The 21292-nt window shown below is 49.0% G+C and overlaps 1 protein-coding gene and 1 pseudogene across 2 annotated transcripts in view; one reads left to right on the top strand and one right to left on the bottom strand.

Moving 5' to 3' along the window:
* LOC144152059 (hepatocyte growth factor receptor-like) overlaps window positions 1–21292 on the top strand; it is a 79833-nt gene that overhangs the window by 7972 nt on the left and 50569 nt on the right. The gene's annotated exons all lie outside the window — the stretch shown is intronic.
* LOC144152156 (26S proteasome non-ATPase regulatory subunit 9 pseudogene) lies at window positions 19212–20455 on the bottom strand (annotated as a pseudogene).

Consider the following 21292-nt stretch of genomic DNA (forward strand, 5'->3'; position numbering starts at 1 on the left):
GGCACCATAACCCGAACCGGGTAGAGGCGGGCGTATTAGCCCGCTTGTTGCGGGTAGAAGCGGGCTTATTGGAAGGGAGAGGCGGAAAAAAATGTGGAGTGATGTGATCAGAAAATTGGGGCCAAGGATTGGATCTGGATGATTCATCCGGAGTGGAAGCAGGATAGGAGAGGCTGCTGGGAGTCTGCGGGTGACTTCTGTTGTCCTCTAGTGGACATAAATACTCGTGAAAATGATGACGTCAGTGTTCACCACCCCACGCCCGCTTCTTATCTCGAGGTGCCTTTGAGTATTTGCGTTTGCAGTTACTTATCATACAGCTTCAGACAGCAGTAAGAGAGGGAAGAAAAAAAAAAGCGGAACCGATAACTGTGTCCGCAAGGAAAAGGCGAGTCCGGTCCAGGCGGAACTGGACCGCCAAAGCCAGCGTGTGAACGGCACTAGCTTCTGTTTTGCCATAACAGTGTGGGCTTGAAGGCGTTAAAAGGTCCCGCCGGCGGTTTCTTACCTTGGGACCTCCTATACCTACATTATGTAATCGCACATTATTTTATTTTTGAAATTAACTCGCCTAAATTCTAAAGGACCTTTACGGTAATCGTTAGGTGGCACGTGGTACGCAGGCATAATAACACGCCGCTACACATACATACCTAATCTATAATTGGGTAGACTTACGTACGTGCAAGACCCTAAAATCGCAGAAAGCTTCAGGCACAGAACAAACTGGTGTAAGCGAGACTGAAGATATTGCGCTTTATCTCTTCCCGCCACCTCTTCACGAAGCCAGGCTGTACCCACTTATCGCCGTCCCAGTCCACCGCCGTGCGATCTTTATTGTCTCTCCGCTGATAAACGATAAAAAAAATTCCCGAAAGCCAAAAAGAGTCTGCGCTAAATTTGTCTGCTCAAACGTCTGGTAGAGCTCGTGCGAAGCCTCGCGCGCAAAAGCCCGCCGTAGAGCGTGGCTATCTAGCGTAGCTTGTTTAGTGGCGAGCCGTCCGCTCGAGGCGACGACCGCGCGCCCCGCTTCATCTTACGCATGGCGCAAACTGCGGTGACGTATACTTAGTCGTCAGCTGTCAGCGAAACGACTCCGCACGATGACAACTGTTTCAAATCCATGTAAGCGACCGTTAACGCGTTTGAAAAATAGCAAACAGCAGCCGGGGGCGACTGTTGTTCCAAGGGCGTCACTGACCGCCAAGCTGCGCCGTCTAGCGCATATCGCGTCTGGTATATGCTTTCCTGGCAAGTCGCAATGAGGTTGTCTATTATGGTTGATTCTGGCAACCGAACAGCAGCAACAAAAATTATTCTTCTCTTTCGTCATCCGGATGACAAATCGCTGTCCCCTATAAGGATCGATGTCACGTATCCCCATCCCGGACTGGGAAATGTCGTGTCACTTATCATTTCATTCATCACTGTCTCATGATCAGCAACATCACGGTTGCAATCACACCCGCCGCGGTGGCTCAGTGGCTAAGGCGTTGTGCTGCTGTGCACGAGGACGCGGGTTCGATTCCCGGCCGCGGCGGCCGCTTTTCTATAGTGAAGGCGAAAAACAAAAACGTCCGTGTGTAAGAGATTTCGGCGCACGATAAAGATCCCAAGGTGGTCAAAATTAATACGGAGCCCTTCACTACGGCGCGCCTCATCGCGTGCGTTGCGTCGGCGCGTGAAAGCCTACAATTAATTAATTAATTAATCACGGTTGCAAATCGCGCCTTGCGACACAGTGTACTGTATACGCGGGTACGAAGAGGAGCGAATCATGACGAGAATTGCGGTTACGACTCCGTGACGTACGAACGCAAGTACGTACGTGTACCAGCGGACCAGTATTTGCTTGGAGCCACGGCATACATCATACTCAATGATAACAATGCCGCCCCCCCAACTGCCCCTCTTTTTGTTGACGCACTACGTTCTGGGGGAAAAGCCTTCGAAGACAAGCCGCAACCCGTTCTCTCCGCTCGTTGAAAGTAGACAAAGGAACACGCGACTTTTTTTCTTTCGGGCGGCGAGCACCCCCGAGAGTGCTGGCGTACCGTCGAAATAATGACCGGAACCTCGTACAGGCGGTCCAGCCCGATTCCTCACCGCGCGCAAGGAAAGAGAGGAAAACTCACGTTGATGATTACTCGCGGCCATAATGACACGGCGCCGCTGCGTGATGCGCACAACGAGTCACGCTTTTCGGAAAAGAGATTCTGTTACCAGCTCCCTCCGAAAATGAGACGGGGTCAACGGGGTCTGCCGGCCTAGTTGGCCGCGTTTCGCTAGCCGTCTTCCAGTCCTTCGGGAGGTTTACTCTTTGATCTTCAGTTGCCGGCCGGACGGTCAAGTTTAGCCCCCCGGGCGGGTATTCCACGCACTTGTTTCATTTGCTGCCCGGTGAGTCACCCCTTCCGTTTGCGGTTCATGTGGAAACACCGGTCTTCCCCCCCTCGCTGTTTACCGCAGCTTTCTACTGCATCGTATTTCAACTGCCTGGAGTCTTGGGTGCCAATGACCCACTTCTCAAGCGGCCGATGTCTGGCGTACGCTCTCTGTGAAATATGGGTGCCCGCGAAAAGACTGACAGAGAGAGAGAGAGAGAGAGAGAGAGAGAGAGAGAGAGAGAGAGAGAGAGAGAGAGAGAGAGAGAGAGAGAGAGAGAGAGAGAGAGAGAGAGAGAGAGAGAGTACGGTGTATACAAAAATAATTTGGGAGAAAAAATGTTTAGAGGTTGCCTCGACGGTCGAGTGAGGCCAAGTGTTGATAGGGAACAGCGGTCAGCGCTTGTGGTGCTTCTGGCTCGAAGAGGAGCAACAACGGCAATGTGTATCACGCGCCAGTCTTCGCTTGTGGCCCCCGCTAGGTATGGGGTAAGGAAATTCGGAGGCGAAGAATGGTTTCGGAGAGAGGCAGTTGAATGCCAATAAGAGAAGCCTTCGATCATACTGCGGCGGCCATAAGTAGGCGGAGGGTCATGATGGCGATGATGATTAACACAGTACCACACCGTTACAGTAGCTCCAAGAATATCACCCCCACCCCCACCCTTGTTATAATAACTACCAGCGCTATTTCCTCTACGCCGTATATGTGTGGGTACCTCACAGTGATAAGCGGTAAAACGAGATAAACTTCAAAAGTAAAATGAGCTTCGGAGGGTGCCGTCCCGGAGGGCTGGTCAAGCGGTGATGGGGCGGGCGCTAAATTCAGCAGAAAGGTCGGCAGCAGATTAGCTGGAGCTCAATCTAGGCCTTCGCCTTCACATTCGCAGGGAGTTCTAAACATCCACCGTAAGATTCTTTGGTCGGAGAAATGGAGCACTAAGCACTTATGGGTATGAGACTACAAGCAGCAAAGATTTCACTTTTTTTTCGGGGAGGGGCCAGTCGGTTGAATTCACATACATACATACATGCATACATACATACATACATACATACATACATACATACATACATACATACATACATGCATACATGCATGCATACATACATACATACATACATACATACATACATACATACATACATACATACATACATACATACATGCATGCATGCATGCATGCATGCATGCATGCATACATACATACATACATACATACATACATACATACATACATACATACACACACACACACACACACACACACACACACACACACGCAAACACGCACACACACGCAAACACGCACACACACGTACAAGTGCCGTCAGAAGTAAATGGACCACGGGAGCTGTGGTCGAACCGCATAGGAGCGCCGTGTAGCTGCACCGTCGGTAAACTGAAGGAGCAGAATAATACGCATGCGTGCCTGCCGACGCCGAGAGGCCCTCTATACTTCTGATAACAGACCCACCTAAAAAAATATTAATAAAGAAAAGTTGTCACTCCAGATCCCTGCGATTGCGACGCCTCTCCAGCAGCTCGCGTGCGCTGAAAGTGTGTGATGAGCGACGCTACCAGATACCGCCTCTGCTATCAGCGCCATCGCTGAGGCCAGTATCATAGAGAAATGCCAGTATGCTGCGAATAATGCTCGAAGCCGCGTTAAAGAAGTAGGTTGCGTAGTATATCACCGTCGGCAGGCACGCATGCGTGTTCTGCTCCCGTCGTTTTCCGCCGGGTTACACGGCGCTCCTATGCGGTTCGGTCACGGCTCCCGTGCTCCTATTACTTCTGACGGCACCTGTACCAATACTAGATACTGTTTACACGGTCTTTGTATCGTCCCTCTCGGAGCTCGGGTGTGTCACGCGGTGATGTGTAATGTTTATAAACAGCCCCGCTTAGCTGTGAGGCATAACGCACGTCCAATCGTCGGTGTTGCCTGACTCGGCCTGGCACCGGGCAACATGGAGCTCTTGAGAACGCTATCCTAACGCACTTCCCACGCTTTGGGGTGGAATGATGATGATGTGTGGTCGCCCGGGGCAGAAAAAGCGAAAAAAGAAAACGAAAAAAGAAAGAATTTGATCATTAGGAACTCATCCTCTGTACCCAGCTGCTACCAAAAGAAAGTTACAGGCAGAATTCGCGATGATTGAAGCATTCTGGAGATATGGAGCATTACTCGCTGTTAGCGCACAGGTGTCCGGAAATAAGGATCCCTGGATGCTTTTAGGGGAAATAAAAAAGTTTTGCGAGTGCTCTCAGAGTAGCCTGTGGGAGCGTATAGAACTCCTTACACTAACGCCAATTGGCCTGCTCGCGCATTTATAATGGAAGGCCAGACAGCCATGCATTCGGAACCGAAATAGAGAACGTGGGGATGCTTCGCTCTCTGGTAAATAAGTTATAATGGCATTAACAAACTTTTTAGTAACTGTCCGCAAAGCCAATTATGCAACGTCGTGTTTGGCGCATGATGGCCTTTTTAGTTTCCTATGTGCCATAAAACCCAACACAGCAACAACGCAACAGCAGCCTCGCTAGAAAACCCAACAAATCCTGAATGTCTGCTTGTCTACATTTACTCGTTACTGTGCATTGTTCTCGAAGATCTCTTCCTCTTTTTGGCCCCTAAACTTTTTTGTTATAGCCCTACCTTACTTACTACCATTTTAATTTGTGCCTATGATGTTTTTTCCTCGCTGACAATCTTTCGTTTCTGCAGTACGGCTTTGTTCTCGTGTCAGTGACTCTTCTGCTGGCAGAACGAAATGACTGGAAGCTGTTTAACAAACCCCTCAACATTCTGCGCAAGGCGGCCTTGTCTCAACGCCGCAGGAATGGCGAAACCATTCCGCCACTTCTCGCGAACGCATGCACGCCGCCGATTCTTGCTAGTTATCTGGGCCAGCCGCAGCTTCCCGACCAACATCTTCGCCTATTCTTATCGCCTCGGCCGCACTCTCGAGCCTCGACCGGACAAAACGGTTGTCGCGGAACCTCGTGGCTCGTTCATTGCACGGTTCGGCGATACGCGTCAGCGCGTGCCTTAGCTTCCGGCCGGAAGGCAGCCGCTGTTCCGCTGACTGCGAGCGACTTCCGCCGAACGTCCGAAGCACCACGCAGCACCACGCAGCGAGCGCTTCGATGCACGCAACCGTTGAATGTTCCTCGGCGCCCTTGAGAGCTGCTGCACGCGCGAGACGGGACAGAAATTGGTCCGTTGCACGGGGCGAAAGGGTAAAAACGCGTAGTAAGCGAAAAAAAAACGGTTTTTGTGCGGTTATGCGGCGTAAACTGCAACAGCGCATGCGCGGCTTCGAAGGGCGGCCGGAATGCCGGCTCATTGAGGTGCGCCACGCGCGATTCATTCTCGGGGCATGACGTCATCGACGTCCGCCTCCTATTTTACCGGCGCCTCGGATTGGTCATCGCGCGGAACGGTTCAGAGTCATCGAGGGGGAGAAGGCGGCGCGAAGGTGCAACCGAAGACTTGCAGCACCTTTGCGCCGGTGGGTGGTGAGGTCAACGAACAAATCTGGATTCAGTATGACGTCATGGTCGATATTCGGAGAGCGTAGGTAGTGGAGAGCGCATCTCGGAATTTGGTGGCGAGCGAAGGCGGTGAGTCAGGTGGTGTAATCCGAGACTGTTACGTTGGACATTACACAAACCGTAGCAATACTATTTTAATGTCGTAAAAATCCCCCCCTTCAAAAACGAGCTGTATACAGCGTAGGGCGCCGTAAAGAAGAATGAACGACGTTCCTACGCGACGGCGTTATCTTGTCGCTACAGACGTGTACCTGCGGAATAAGACGGCGTGCGGATAAACCTTGCCCTGCGCTGATAATGCGCACTTGTAGGCGTCGACGTGCCGCGCAAGCGAAGAAGTCAAAGGACGTGATTAGCTTTTTTCCCCTCGAAGCGAAGACTACACTCTGCGAGAATACCTGGCTTTTTATATCCGCGATATGCAAGGCTTCGTGCGTAGAAGTCTCGTTACGGCGCAAGTTTCAAAATTTCATCGCCGTGGACGTGCGACGACTTCAGCCGGTGGCCTAGATGCTATTTATAAAGGAACAAAATAAACGGCCGAATATCCACTAAAGTGCACACGAAGGCAAAATAAAACCTTGTTTAGTTAGGAAAAAAAATTCGCGCATATCCACGAAGTAAATCATGACGAGTGGGCGAAGCACTGAGGATCGTTCTTACCGTAAATCACCCGTGGAATTGCCCACTCGCTCATGTAAACGAGTGACAACGCGTGTATACAGTATATACAATTCAAATCCAATCCAATCAACTTCAATCAAATCCAGATCCAATCCAATGCTCCTCGCGCATGCGCAACACTGTGTACACGAACGCCAAGCCCCGGACAAAACGAAGTCCTAAGACGCTTCGACCCTAATATATCTATTTTCGGTAACTCGCTCACCTCTCTTGCAGCTCCGAAAGGTGTTTTTTACCCGTACTAGATATGACATTAAAAAAAAAAAAAAAAAAACACATTTCAAATTTTGCGCCACAAACGTGAGCAGTGACGTAGTATATAGGGTGAACACTAAAAGCATGGTTATCACCGTGTTAACTGCACGTTACCGTTCGAGTGATTCGATCAAACGGAACTAGCTCTAGACACCACTACGATTGCACGGTCATATTTCTTGTGGTGGCTTTGGTCAGTTTCGACCGGACAATGGGTGCTACGAGAGTCGCCATTGCTTTTTGTTTTCCGTAACATCTAGGTTGTTTGTTCATAGCTTGAGTCAAAAGTGGCATTAGTGTTACTGGCACAAAAGCCATTTTAACTTGTATTTTGTATTCATAGCATTTTCAAATGTCTGGCTAAAATGTAGGCCATCTGCAGACCTGTACGGGTCTGCAGAAGACCTGCGGTATTGTTAAGTAAATAATAAAATTAGGTAGGGCGGAAATTACAAGAACGAGGGTGTCGAGAAATTTACCACCCTTTCCTAAATAAAGTTGGAGCACGAAAGCTAAAAGTGCGTCCAATCAATCGTTAAACCTTCAAGGACGGAAGTGGCGAACGATGAACGAACGCATGCGACGATTTTTCGCGCAGTAAGTAAATGCCCGCCGCGTTGGCTCAGTGGCAATGGCGTTGTGCTTCTGAGCCCAAGGACGCGGGTTCTATTCCCGGCCTCGGCGGCAGCTTTTCTTATGCAGGCGAAAAGAGAAAACGCCCGTGTGTTCGGCATTTTGGCGCACGTTAGATTCCCAGGTGGTTAAAATTAATCCGGAGCCCTCCACTACGGCGCGCCTCATCGCCTGTGAAGCGTCGGCGCGTTAAACCCCACTACCAATCAATCAGTCAATCAAAACACTAAGTAAACCACAGTCGAAAAAGACGACAAGAAACATTTATGTAGTTCGTCGTATTTTCGTGTGTCGTATTGTCGTCTTGTCGTATTCTTGTCATGTCGTCATTCTGATGTTCTGTCGTGTGTGGTATTCCTGTCGCGATTTTGATGTTCCGTCGTGCTGAATTCCTGTCTGGTCGTGGTCCTGACGCTCCACATGGTTTGAATGCTACTGCCCACTGTGAAAAGTAGCGTAAATGGCAGTTCTGTTGTGAAGAAGTGTTTGTCGTTGCGAAAATTTGCTTTGTCGTTACGACAGAAATGTGTGTCGTAACAAAAGATGGCTTTGTCGTAACAACAGGAGTTCTCTTGTCACAACAAGGTTTTTTGTCGTACGACAGCAATTTCTGTTGTTTTTGCGGTATTCCTGTTGTGATTTTAGACTGGGATATACAGGGTGTCCCAGCTATCATGCACCAAGATCTAAAAAAAAGAGAAATTGCGTAACTCGAAGAAAACCTAGTGCATAATGTTTACAGTACTGTGAAGAAGCGGAGAGTAATTTTTTCGTTAATGAGACTTAATTAATTAATTGTAATTAATTATCTAACTCGAGAAATACTGTCCTAATCACTAAAGTGTCAATGAGGCACTTGTAGGTAACCACGAGGGGCAAAGCTGATTGAAAGCAACAGCTTCGCGTGTTACCCTCCCGAAGAGACAGCACATCACCTTGATAATAGCATGCATGGAAGGAGCAGCAGCAGCAAGGTTCGCGGGACGCCTGTGCAGATAAGGAACAAACTCGGTCGCGATTTCTTCTTTCTTTCTTTTGTCTATTTTATTCTGGCTAACTCAGAGCCAGCCTGTTTGAGGGCGTTGCTTTACGGTGCGCGCGGAGGCGCCGTCACGTGGTATTTTTCATATTTCGCGGGTTTCCTTTATCAGTCAGAATAAATGTGTACGCAATTAGTTCATCGCTGAAAATGCCGCAGTTAGATGCCCCTCGTGGTTACCTACAAGTGCCTCATTGACACTTTAGTGATTAGGACAGTATTTCTCGAGTTAGATAATTAATTACAATTAGTTAATTAAGTCTCATTAAAGAAACAAATACTGTCCACATCTTCACAGTACTGCAAACAATATGCACCTGGTTTCCTTCGAGTTACGCCTTTACTCTTTTTTAAAATCTTGGTGCATGATAGCTGGGACACCCTGTATAATACATCGCATCTACGAACCATACAAATATGTACCGATACGTGGTTTACGAGATAAAGGATAAGATGTCTTTCTATAGGGTGTATTCACAGGACTTTGGACCGCGCGGCGGCGCTACCTGCGCGGCGGCGACGACGCCATATTTGAGGTTGCACTCCGCCGCGCGGGCAGCGCGTTTCCCGACGCGAAACATGGTTTGCGGCGTGGTGCTGGCAAGAACGTTCGTGTGGACGGTGTTTTTTCTGCGTGATTCGTGGGTTTGCGAATGCTTCGTCGTAACGAATAACTAGCATTGTTCTCGCTTCGAAAATCCGGTCTGCGCTGGTCTCCTACAACCGCAGACCCGAAGCAGTCCGCACGACAAAATCAACGCGCCGTGTTTTTTTTTTCCTTTCGCTGTTTAGAAGCGACGGCTAGGGCAGTGCTTGAAGGCTGTCTTCATTCGATGAATTCCCAAAGAAGTTACGATAACAGTACCGAATCTGTTGGAGCCCGTTTCATTCAGGTGGGCCCCGGGACGATGGGCGTCGGAGCTTTCACCTCGCACCTCGATCGTCACATGTTTGAAACATTCGCATGCTGAAAATGTTCACAAATTAAGGGAGCCGGCGTACTTTATGGATGAGACGAACCATACTGGGCTCCCAGCCTGAACATGGGCTACTTCGAGTGTTGAGGTGAACGCACGCGTGCAATATCGCTTCCCACGTTGGCATCCAAATTGATCCAACTCTTCTTCGTCGCCTTCGACTGTTCTCTAATCATAAAGCGCGAGTTTCGTGATCAGGCACTAAAGCTTGACGCTGGGTACACAGTCTGACTACTTCAAAAACAGCATAGAGACTAAAACGTTTATGTATGCAGGGACAAACTAGAGCAGCCTTTATCACTTGTCTCTGCGCTGATTTCGAAGTAGCCAAAGCGTGTTCCGTAATCTTGTTCTGCTTATAATTTCCGCTTCGTCTTTACCGAAAGAAAAAAGACTTGAAAATCATCGGTGGGATTTTTGTCGTCGCCATCACGTACCTAATTTCATCACGTACTTACCCCGCGATGGTTTCCACCCAGACCCTGTGCGTAATTGTTCCGCTTAATTAGAAGCTCAAATGGACGACCAAATTTCAACGCACAGAACACTGTCGCCACAGAACCTCGCCGTCTATCATACTCCTCAAGCGCGCAACATGCCTGGGTGGCACGGTAAAACCAGCTCCTCATCTCATACGCCACCACCACATCAAATATCCTCGTAGCCTTGGGTGAAGAAATTTTCTGAACTCGCGCCACGGTGGCTTCAAGCAACGGAGGAAATAATATGAAATCGGCGCACAAGGATGACACCGATCTATAGATAGCGCGAAATCGCCAAAACGGACAGGGTTATGCACGCCGCTGTCCGCGCCTGTCAAACCATCGGACAATTGCATTCGTCGCGCGAAATCATACCGTCTTCAAGCACTGCCCTGGCCTTCGCTTCGAAACAAAACAAAAAAAAAAAAAAAAAAAAACGGCGCGCTTGATTTCGTCATTCGGCCTGTTTCGGGTCTGCGGTTGTAGGAGACGTGAACAGCGCATCCGTAATTTCGCAGCGAAAACAATGCTGGCTACTCGTTACGACCAGGCATTCTCAAACACACGAATCACGCAGAGAAAAACACCGTCCACACGAACGTTCTTGCCAGCACCACGCCGCAAACAACGTTTCGCGTCGGGAAACGCGCTGCCCGCGCGGCGGAGTGCAACCTCAAAAATGGCGTCGCCGCCGCCGCGCAGGTAGCGCCGCCGCGCGGTTCAAGGCCCTGTGAATACACCCTATAAGACCGACGCGTGTATTGTCTTATCTCGAACCGTTCCTTCTTTGTGATTTTCAGGTAACCTTTTTGGCGCAATGGAAGCCCGGTTACACGCACTCGCCCTGTGTCCCGAGATCTTATCAGAGCTTTTCCGTCGACCAACTGGTCTATGGGGTTTTGACAGGAGATTACTTTTTTGAGAGGACGCTTCGGTCCCACTAAGAAAGATTTCGCTTTAGTAACGCCACAGTTCGGACGTTTCGCCACGGCTGAGTGGTTTCAAGTATTAGGGCACTAAGGATAACGTTCGATCGTCCTTCAAGGAGCCGTGAAGAGGAAATACAACTTCGTTTAATTTGAAAGAACTACGATTCAGTATCTCACTCAGCTCCATTACAGCCCCAAAAGATGTTTTTTAGCGAAAAAAAAAAAAGCAAAAAGTATTTAAAAACTTTCAAATTTTGCGCCACAGTGACGTGTTATGAGCAAGAATGACGTCATACGGGCCAACAATAAAACATAATTTTCAGCGCATTAACTACACGTTAGCATTCAAGTGATGTGATGAAATGGAACTAGAGGCCCCATTACAGACGCCCAGTCATGTGTCGTCGCGACAGGTCAGTTAGGCGGCCGCCAATCGCACAAACAAGGTTCCGTGACGTCATAGAAAAGTTGCGGGAAATTGGCTAGGGGGTCGCGACGGCTTCACACGTTTTCTTTAATATCTCAGTTATTTGTTCGAAGATTGCGATGATATTGGTATCATTGTTATCGGGACTAAGCAGTCTTTCTAATAAACACAACTTGTATTTTGTATTCATGGCTCCTTTCAGTTCGATAAAGGCGCTTACTTCCTTGTCACCCCTATCCGTCATCGCGAGGGGGCTCAGTCACCGCTCAGGAACTTGACGTCGTCCCCTTCCCTTGTCCTGACACGTAAAGCTGCCAAACTCTGCTCTCTGACGGCGGAAGTAAGTAATTGCTGCCTGCTGGTTTTGGCTTTTATTCTTCTTTGGCTTGCTGGAATTTGTGCGCTGTTCTTTTGAGTTTCAGGTCGTGGCTTAGATTGCATGTCCCGGCTGCTGTATTTCCGATGGAGGTGAAAAAAAATGTTATGTGCGCGTTCAAAGGTCCGCTGGGCAGTTGAAATTATTCCGCGGTTCATTGCAGCGGATTTCGTAACCCCGATGTAGATTCATCCTGCAGCACCACATATTCATCGGTTTGTGTGGGGCCGTTGCAACTATCTGTTGTCGACAGATGCGATAGGCGCTCACGCGTGGCTTATTCCAGAACGTTTGCGTATTACGTTACAGAGCTTAGTAAGTTCGACGCTGAGTGAGCTCGTCAACATCTCATTTGTGGCTGTATTGTGTGGTTTAATCAATGTAACTCAATGCGCTCCTTAATTAACCTGTAATGGGTGGCAGGAGAGCGCGAACCGTTCGAGGCCGCCGCTCAGTGACGTCACATACTGGTTTGCTATGTGCTTCCGTGCTTTCAGTGGCATATGTAGGATTTCGTTCCAGAAAGAGCTCGGAACAGTTTTGCTCTCTTGACACCAGATGGCCTCCTGTGTCACAACCGGTCTCCCAAATAAACGTTCTTCCATACATCCATCCATCCGGTACATTCCTTGCAAGTATCCTCCGCATCGGTATGGGAGAAAGAGCATGGGTCCAGTTTTACCGACACCGAATGGCTAACCACCTATGGGCGAATTTCTGTGTATCTGAAGTTGTTGCTTAAAGTTGAGGTAAACTCTAGAAACCTTGATGAATCATTCTTCCTCACTATAGGCTTGTGAGTCAAACCAAGCAATTTTATTTACATAACCGCAGACGAGTTGTAGCCGAGTGGCTACAATTCCTCGGTAGTATTGAGCGTCCATCATTTCACCCCTAAAAATATAATACTGCAATGGTTAGCTCTTAAGAAACACCCAGTTGAAGTTTTCGGTTAAAACTTTCTTTCTTTCTTTCTGACTAAAAAATTCTACATCTGTTTCTATGACCCACCACAACCTCCCCTTTGCTTTCCGAGGTTTTCTTGACTGCCAACCCTTACTTTCTGTCATATTGCACCGAGCTCCTAATTTCCCATTTTTGCTTTGCTACATGCATAGCGAGGGCCTCTGTTCTGGCAGTCTTGGTGCCAAAGATAGCTTAAGAGGGTTCAACGCTGGTCGACCACTCTCGACATGTCGTAGACACTCGAGTCACGGCCCGGGGTTTACAAAGAAGGTCCCCTTTACCCCGAGTAGTCCGAGTGGCGCTGGCAACCACCCCCCAAGTACAGGAAACAAAAAATACCTAACATAAATACCCAAGAAAATCGGGGGAACAGACGCGATCAAGAAGACGGAAACAATTAAAAAAAATGGGAATGAAATTTTTTTCTTTTGAGTGGCGATTTTTCCCTCCACTTTCTGGGGTATTTATGTTTAGGTATGTTTGTTTCCTGTGCTTGGGGTGGTAGTATATATATATATAAATATATATATTCGGTCCCCAATCTGGGCGCGTGTTCTTCTTTCTTTCTTTCTCACGTAATTAATAAAAAATAATAATGTAACGTCACTAACGGTAAAAAATAGTCTAACCATTCCCCTATGTATTCTTTGGCGTTGTAGACTGCCGGCATTTCTTTCTGTATTTTCTAACGAGCCCCTCATTTCCAAACCGTATTATCGTGCGAAAGCTTAGCGAGGGCCTCGGTTCTGGCAGCCTTGATGCCAAGGTAGCATAAGAGGGTTTCCCGCCAGTTACCCGCTTATGACAGGCTGTAGACGTTCGCGTCACGCCCCGGGGGTTGAAAAGAAGGTCCCCTTCTCCCCGTGTAGTCTGAGTGGCGCTGGCTACCACCCTCAAGCGTCAGATACAGTTTTAGTAAATATAAATACCCCTGAAAGTGAAGGAGAACACAGTCGCCCAGATAGCCGAATTGGTAAGGCATTCGAGATCTAATCGAAAGGCGTGGGTTCGGTCCCCACTCTGGGCGCGTGTTTTTCTTTCTTTCTTTCTTTCTAACGTAATTAATAAAAAATAATAATGTAACGTCACTAACGGTAAAAAATAGTCTAACCATTCCCCCTATGCCTTCTTTGGCGTTGTAGACTGCCGGCATTTCTTTCTGTATATATATATATATATATGTGTGTGTGTGTGTGTGTGTGTGTGTGTGTGTGTGTGTGTGTGTGTGTGTGTGTGTTAGTGAAAATGGTTGACTCACGATTAAAAACAAAAACTTGTTTACTGACGTTTCGACTGGAGGAGAAGTCTTCATCTGAGTAACCCGCAATATACTCAGATGAAGACTAGTCCTCCAGTCGGACCGTCAGTGAACCACTGTTGTTTTTTTTTTAATCGTGAGTCAACACCATTTTCTCTAATATCTACTGCTTATATAGTTTGGAAATGAGGGGCTCGTTAGGAAATACAGAAAGACTGCCGGGATTTCTTTCTGTATATATATATATATATATATATATATATATATATATATATATATATATATATATATATATACACGAAAATTGTTTCGACCACGGTAAAAAAAGAGAACAGATTTAATAACGTTTCGGCCGAGGGACCGGCCTTCGAGGACGAAGGCCGGTCCCTCGGCCGAAACGTTATTAAATCTGTTCTCTTTTTTTACCGTGGTCGAAACAATTTTTGTGTATATTCTACCGGCGTCCAGGAAAACTTTGTTCCTATATATATATATATATATATATATATATATATATATATATGTATACAATAGAGAGAGAAAGAGAGGGCACATAGGGGTGTATCTGTCCATCTTGCAGGAGTTGTAGTTTTGATTGATTTTAGGCCGCACAACGCAGGCGATGAGGCGCGTGGCAGTGGAAGGCGCCGGATTAATTAGGAGGTTTAATTTAGCCTGTGTGTGTGTGTAGCTTACCGGCTTGCGCTTCTCTGAATGTTGTGCTTTCTGTTGGTGTCTTTCTAGCTGTGGGTGTGGTTGCGGTAACTAATGTTTGCCTTTCCTGTAGACTTGTTTAGGTGAAGCTGTTGTAGGCTTGATTATGTCCCGGTGGGATTTTCGCAGCCGTTGCCGGGAGCCCGGTAGTGCGCTTTTCGGCCGAGCTCGTTTGCAATATGCAGTTTAGAATATATCCGGGCTGGCGTCTCTTCGCAAGCAAGGTCTTCTCGAAACTAGACTGTAGAAATTGCGACATGTCCTTGGCAATATCTTTCTTTCCGCTACACTTTCTGACTCAACTTTCTTCCCGTTTATTTTAAATAAACGTCTCCAACAAGGACAGAAACTCGGCCTTGTAATTCATCCTGATGTTACTTTGGAAAAGTGGCGAGCGGAGCTCTTGCCAGCTGTGACCAGAGGCGGTAAGCTGAAGAAGTTGCTTATTGAGCAAAGTAGATCTGCCTAAGCGAAGATGACGCATGCCGAATCTTGTGTCGCCTCCTAAAAGTGTACACACGACACCCCGTCTGACGGCTAGCTTGCTTCCAATTTCATCTTCATGTTCGTTTCACAATCGATGACTCGTCCGCTCCGCGTTGCTTCCAGTAGAGTGTCGCAACTTCTTGCGTGTTGGTCATTAGGACAGACAACTCAGAGCTAGTTCGATTGATTAGCGCTTATTACGAACTACGTAGATAACACTTTCATGAAAGATACAGAGAAATAGAAAAAACAGCAAAACAAGCAGGGTGAAAGGGGCTCTGCAGCAATTTTGAAAAACGCTTTCACTCTTTCCTTCGCGTCTGGAATCATTGCGAAGCTATATTTATCGCGAGCTCAAAGCAGTACTGCGTGATCTGCTTGTCGCAGCTGATACGCCTTCCGTTTCTGCTTTACTGTTGTGGCTTCTTTCCTTTTTTTGTGGCTATCGAATGCGTTCATTGCTGCAACTGAAGGAAAGCCGGCCAATAGCCGCTACACCGCTGTAATGGCGTAATTACAGGGGTCGAAGAACGCCAAGGCTGCGAAAGAACGAAAAATCTTTTGAGCAAGTTTCCAAGTTATCTGATAGGTATAGAGCTGTAATCTTTGACTGAGGTACTTTGCGACTCCCTAATCTATGTACTGCATGCGTTGGTTGACTACGTTCCTGGAGCAGTTAGGATTTCGAAAAAAGTTGAAGAAAGTGTTGCAGGGTCCCTTTAATTCTGTCGCTCCAAACGTGGAGTATAGCGCGCAAGTTCCTGATTACAAGGCATTGTCCGTACTAGTAAGCGTGTTTGACAAACCTGGCCGCCTAGACGCACCCCCACCAGCGCTATCTATGCTATCTACTAATTTGCGTTGGAACCCTGGTATCCTGTAGGCCGGTTTAGCCTAATTACCAGCACATTTATTAGTGCTGCGGTTCTAGTACGACGCAAAAAAAAAAAAAAAAAGAGGCTCACGAGGGGTGCATCCACGCAGCCAGGGTTGTCATACACGCGTTCAGTACAGCACCACTTGTATGTGCTACTTTTTGGGTATACAGTCGAACACGGATATATCGAACTCCAAAGGGATCGCGAAATAGTTCGATATATGAAAAATTCGATATAAAAAATATGGGCTGTGAGACCTCACCTGTGGCGGACGACCACTTACCGATCGGCGCATTCAAAAATGACAATTAATTCCGCACTAACGACGCAACAGGATGCTTAATTTGCGTGAAAAGAAATCGCTGATCTTGGCCTCCTTCTTCGTCCTGTACATGAAATTAAAGACGGTGGTCTCGATCTTCTCGAGGCTATCTAGGTGTGACAGTCCAGTTCCTCCCATGTCGCCGCAACTACGTAGAATCAAGCTGAACGCAGCCGCCAGTTCATCGGCGGAGTACGATCGTGTAGCCGCATCCTCGTCCGGACGATCTTCGCCACTCGAGCTATCAGCCTGGGTTCCTGCAACCGCAGCTACGATATCCTCGTCACCGACGCTCGAAACAGCCTAAACATTGCTGTCAGCGTTCACGAAGTCGCCGGCAGGCAGTCCGGCTGGAACAGCAGCCGGGAAAACGGACGACAGCTCGCGAAACGTGTCGTCCATGCCCTAATCGTCGTCGTCGCCGTCTTCGCAAGCTTCCGAAAGTTCGGCCGTCACGAAGCCTGCCTTTCGGTAGCAGTTGGCCACGCTCTGCTTTACGCTGTTCGAGGCACCCGTCATCATGTGTATGGCCCCCAGCTGGTCAACTTTAAGCTCGGTGCCCACGCGAAGGTTCATCAAAAGCCTATCGAGGAGTCGCCTCCTGTACCCAACCTTGAACGACTTAGTCGAGCGGTCGAGCGGCTGCAGCCTGCCTGTTGTGTTCGGAGGCAGAAACTTTAGCTCGATGTTGTCGAGCTCGCAGGTGGTTTGGTTGGCCGAGCATTTATCCATGAGAAGGCAAGCATGACGCTCCGACTCCCCGGCTTCTGTCCCTGTCGGGTTTCGGCAAAGGCACTAAGCGACCGCGGAAATCGGGTGTGCAGCGACCGCCGAAGAGCACCTTCCAGCTCGTGCGGTGTTCGATATACCCAATGTCGGGAAAAATACCGTTCGATATAAACGTACGAATTCCTATACTTTGTGGGCCTGCTCTCTACGGCATGCCCAGGAATGAGGCACACTGCGGTTGCGTGAAAGAACTCTTTACTTACATCCTCCAACGCGCTGTCGCCCGTCCGGGCATACACACACACACCATCACCAGAAACACTCCGTCTCTCCCTAGTCCCGAGTCCCCGCGCGCGGTTCTTCAGCACCACCGCCCGCTCCTCCCCATCACTGCTTCTCCTCCGTGTCCGCCAGCGCCATCCCTCGGGTGCCGACGTCTCCACGTCTTGCGGCCCGGTGGCCGCACGGAAGGCGAGGAGGGCGAGGGAAGGGAGCCCATGGCGAGGGGCTCCGGGCGACACCCCCTAGACCAGAAGGTGTGCCGAGGCGCTCCCCACAACTTTTACACAGAAATTTCAAGGGGATAATTCATGAGTTCGATATAGACAATAATTCGATATACCCGTGTTCGATATATCCGTGTTCGACTGTATATGAATTTGCTAGGCTTCAATTAGGCTTCAGAGTACGCATTCGAGATCCAGAGCAGGAGCACGCATTTCTTGTGGTTAACCCTTCTACTGCTTGTGGACTAAGTAGTGGTTTAATCGAGCGAACTCGAAGATTTTTGTCTCTTCCCCGGTCTTAGCGTTCTTAGAGCGCTCGAATGACGTCATTACAGGGGTGTAGCGGCTATTGGCCGGCTTCCATCCAGTTGCAGCAATGAACGCATTCGGTAGCCACGATAAAAAAAAATCAGAACAAAAGCAAAGCAGAAACGGAAGGCGTATTTGCTGCGACGAGCAAATTATGCAGTGCCGCTCCGTGCTGGCGATAAATATAGCATTAGCAGTGCTTCCAGACGCGAAGAAGAGTGAAAGGGTTTATCGGAAGCGTTGCAGGGTCCTTTTAACGCAAGTGATGTCGTAGGTTACAAGTACTGACACTCAGCTATTTAGCTGATACTCTGCGTTGAGAGATGACATCGTCAGTAAGCGATGATGATGATAACTTTATTTTGCCCAAAACTGGCTGTAAGGAGTTAGGGGAATTGGGAGTCTTCCTGAATTCCTCCCCCTAAGATGGCGGCATGCATGCAGCCCTTCGGCGCGAGCGGCATCTTCGGCCAGTTGGACGATTTGTGGTTAACAGTCAGCTTCTGGGCTAATCTGCAGCGAATACGACGGCAACGCTGATCACCATTCCAGAGGTAGCGGTATTTAATTTTTTAATTCTCGATTATGGATTCAGAAGGCTTTCGAAACGCTTTATATTATCTTTATACAGTGCCCCGTAGTTAGACAAGAACCTTATCATTTATCCAACCCGTGATATTTGGTCGATCCCGATTTGGTAAATGCCATTTTCAAAGGAGCACCATCATCACCATCAGTATCACTGTCGTGGCGCCATGGAGGATGCGTGGCGCGCTTGCGGGCATGGAAATGGCCTGCTAGTGTGACGCTCGGAGAGAAGGCTGCGCTCAAGCCGTTGCGCTATGGGCACAGGGTGCAGCGAACTAGCATTCTAGTTCGCCGTTCCTGTACCATGGGTGTTGTAGTGTCGCGGGCGGTGGCGAGGGCCCGCGACTGCATCGAGACGCGGTGAGCGCCGGCCCGGTCCGCGGCACTAACAGGGAGTACGAGACTTCGCTCGCTGGAGCCCAAGCAACGCCTGAGCCGACGAGTGGCCGTTTATTCACGACTACACACGGAGACGCGCGTACACACGGGATTGGCCACCTCCAATCACGCGTGTCGTTCAACAACGACATCTATCAGATACTCTCAACACAGAGGCACCCAGTGCGCGTGCACTCCGAAGGATGGCGCCCCTGACCCACCACATCATCCCCCCCCCCCCCCCCTTCCATCGTCGGCGTGGAAGTCAGACCACAGTTTCATGGTCCACACAAAAGCACTTTCCAAGATTATAATACTTAAAGGAAAAAGGCATCCACGACGTGTTCTCGTCTAATTTTTATCCTCAGGCTAACGGCCAGATAGAACACTTTAACAATGGGTATCACAGCGGTTCGCGACACAGTGCGTCTGAGGTTCGGACCCATGAATCAGTGCATCCACAGATAATACATTCAGGGCTTAAAACAACGCGGGGGCTGGACCACCTCCTGCCTGCGCTATTCGAACATATGTGCCAGCCGTCTCAATTCAACCATCTCCTAGGATGTTGTTAATGGGCTCGCTACAGAGGCAATGCTCAATTATTTGCATATAATATTATCAATTGCTAAGGGGTCGGGGGAGGCTTTTATTGGCCAACGTATTTCCCGTAATTTACAGGTTCTCCAAGAGCAGCGGGAAATTTTGTTCGCATGCGCGGTAGCTTGGAAATGTCCGTAGAAGCCCAGTTCGACGAAGCCGACGCTCGCCAAGTCCCACTTCTTCACACGCTCACTGATCTTTCAGAACCGAGCAGCCCAGCAGGCCGGTCCCGTGCCAGAGCCTCGGCGTGAGCACGAGAGGGACGGTGCTCGAACCTCGCTTAACGTACACGTTGATCGGTTGGTCCACGCTGTGCCGCACGACGCCGGCGACATCCATCAAGTCATTGAAGTTGCTGCAGCTCACCGAACCAAACTTTACGATCTTGTCGCCGCTCCTGAGCCCCGCAGCCTCAGCGGGCGAACCGTTCTCGACGGTCCCGACGACGGCGAACGGCTCCAACCCGCTGACCTCCGCGCAGAGCTCCCGCTCGTTCCCCGTCCCACCAGCGCCGCTGCGCACTTGAGCGTAATGGTCGTGCAGGGCCTTCTCGATGTCTTTCATGACCGCCTTGTGGTCGTTCAGCAGGCAGACGATGTCGTGTCGAGCGTGCTGCACCTTGTACACGTCGATGTCGCCTCTGGGGTAGCCGTCGTTGTCAACCATCGGCTCGTCCATGCCGACCCCATTGGCGTCGAGAATCTCGTTTCGCGCCGCGATGGCGGCCTCGATCTCGAGCTTGCGCTCCTTCAGCTGCGTCAGCCTCTCGATGCTCAGCGGCATGTCTGCGCTCCACTCGTTCACGAACTAAACGGTAGATTTACGCTGCGTCCATGCGCTGCGTCATTCGAGAATGTAAGTTGCGCACGCCATAGAGTTTCTCAATATGGCGCACGCGGTCAGTCATCGTCGCCATAGCGTGATGTTTGTGGCGATGGGAGATCGGGGGCGAAATTCTGACTTGGGACCGTTTCGAAAATGGCTAGAGTGCCAGCGTGAACTCTGAGAAGGCGGTTACACTTCGATGGGAACGATGCATAGTCACAGGCCTCGCAAGTGCAACTACGTCACTGCTGGAACCGATGCTAAATGCGTAGGGTTTCATAATCACTGGACAGGAATCTAGCGCTGCGATCGTCCGCCGCGATGGGCGTGATGGGTAGTTTTAAATTCGGATTGGCACTCGATGGCTTGCAGAAGTTACTATGAATTGAGTTTTGCAGCCAGTTTCGTTTTCGTTTTCGACTTACATGAACGCATTTGCCTACGCGGGGTGTTGCAAGAAGCGTTCAAAAATACGCTTCTTGAACTGAATGCCACCGCGCTGAGTGGTAGTGTTTTATAACTAGAGTTGCGAATTGGGTGGGTCATCAATTTATTGCCAGCGCAGCGTGGACGAAAACACAAATGACGGCGCTGTATGCGGCGAAGTTCCCGGCGAATAAGAAGTTGCGGCGCTGTTCATTCGGCAGAGCAATGTATTTTCAAAGCTGACGGCGGTTGCGAGCTGCTCGGAACTGCCACACTTATCGAGCGAACGCCGGCTCCTATGTATACGGCGTAGACCATTACCACCGGCGGCGGATAGGAACGCAGCTTGTTAAATGTCACTAATTCAGGCTAGAATAAATTATCCAAAGGTAATAGGTTTCTTTTTTCTTTTTTAGGAGCACAAAACTTTTCTTAATATTAATAACTGGAAGCGCAGAAACTTTTGCAAATAGTTTTTAAAGACTTTAATAGTTTCCGCATCCATCCTCAACCCCGCGTCTGCTTTTTATTTAAACGCGCCATTTGATTTAGA

This window comes from Haemaphysalis longicornis, unplaced genomic scaffold, assembly GCF_048455015.1.
Source record: "Haemaphysalis longicornis isolate Haplotype H1 unplaced genomic scaffold, Haemaphysalis longicornis Haplotype H1 scaffold_9, whole genome shotgun sequence".
NCBI lineage: Eukaryota > Metazoa > Arthropoda > Arachnida > Ixodida > Ixodidae > Haemaphysalis > Haemaphysalis longicornis.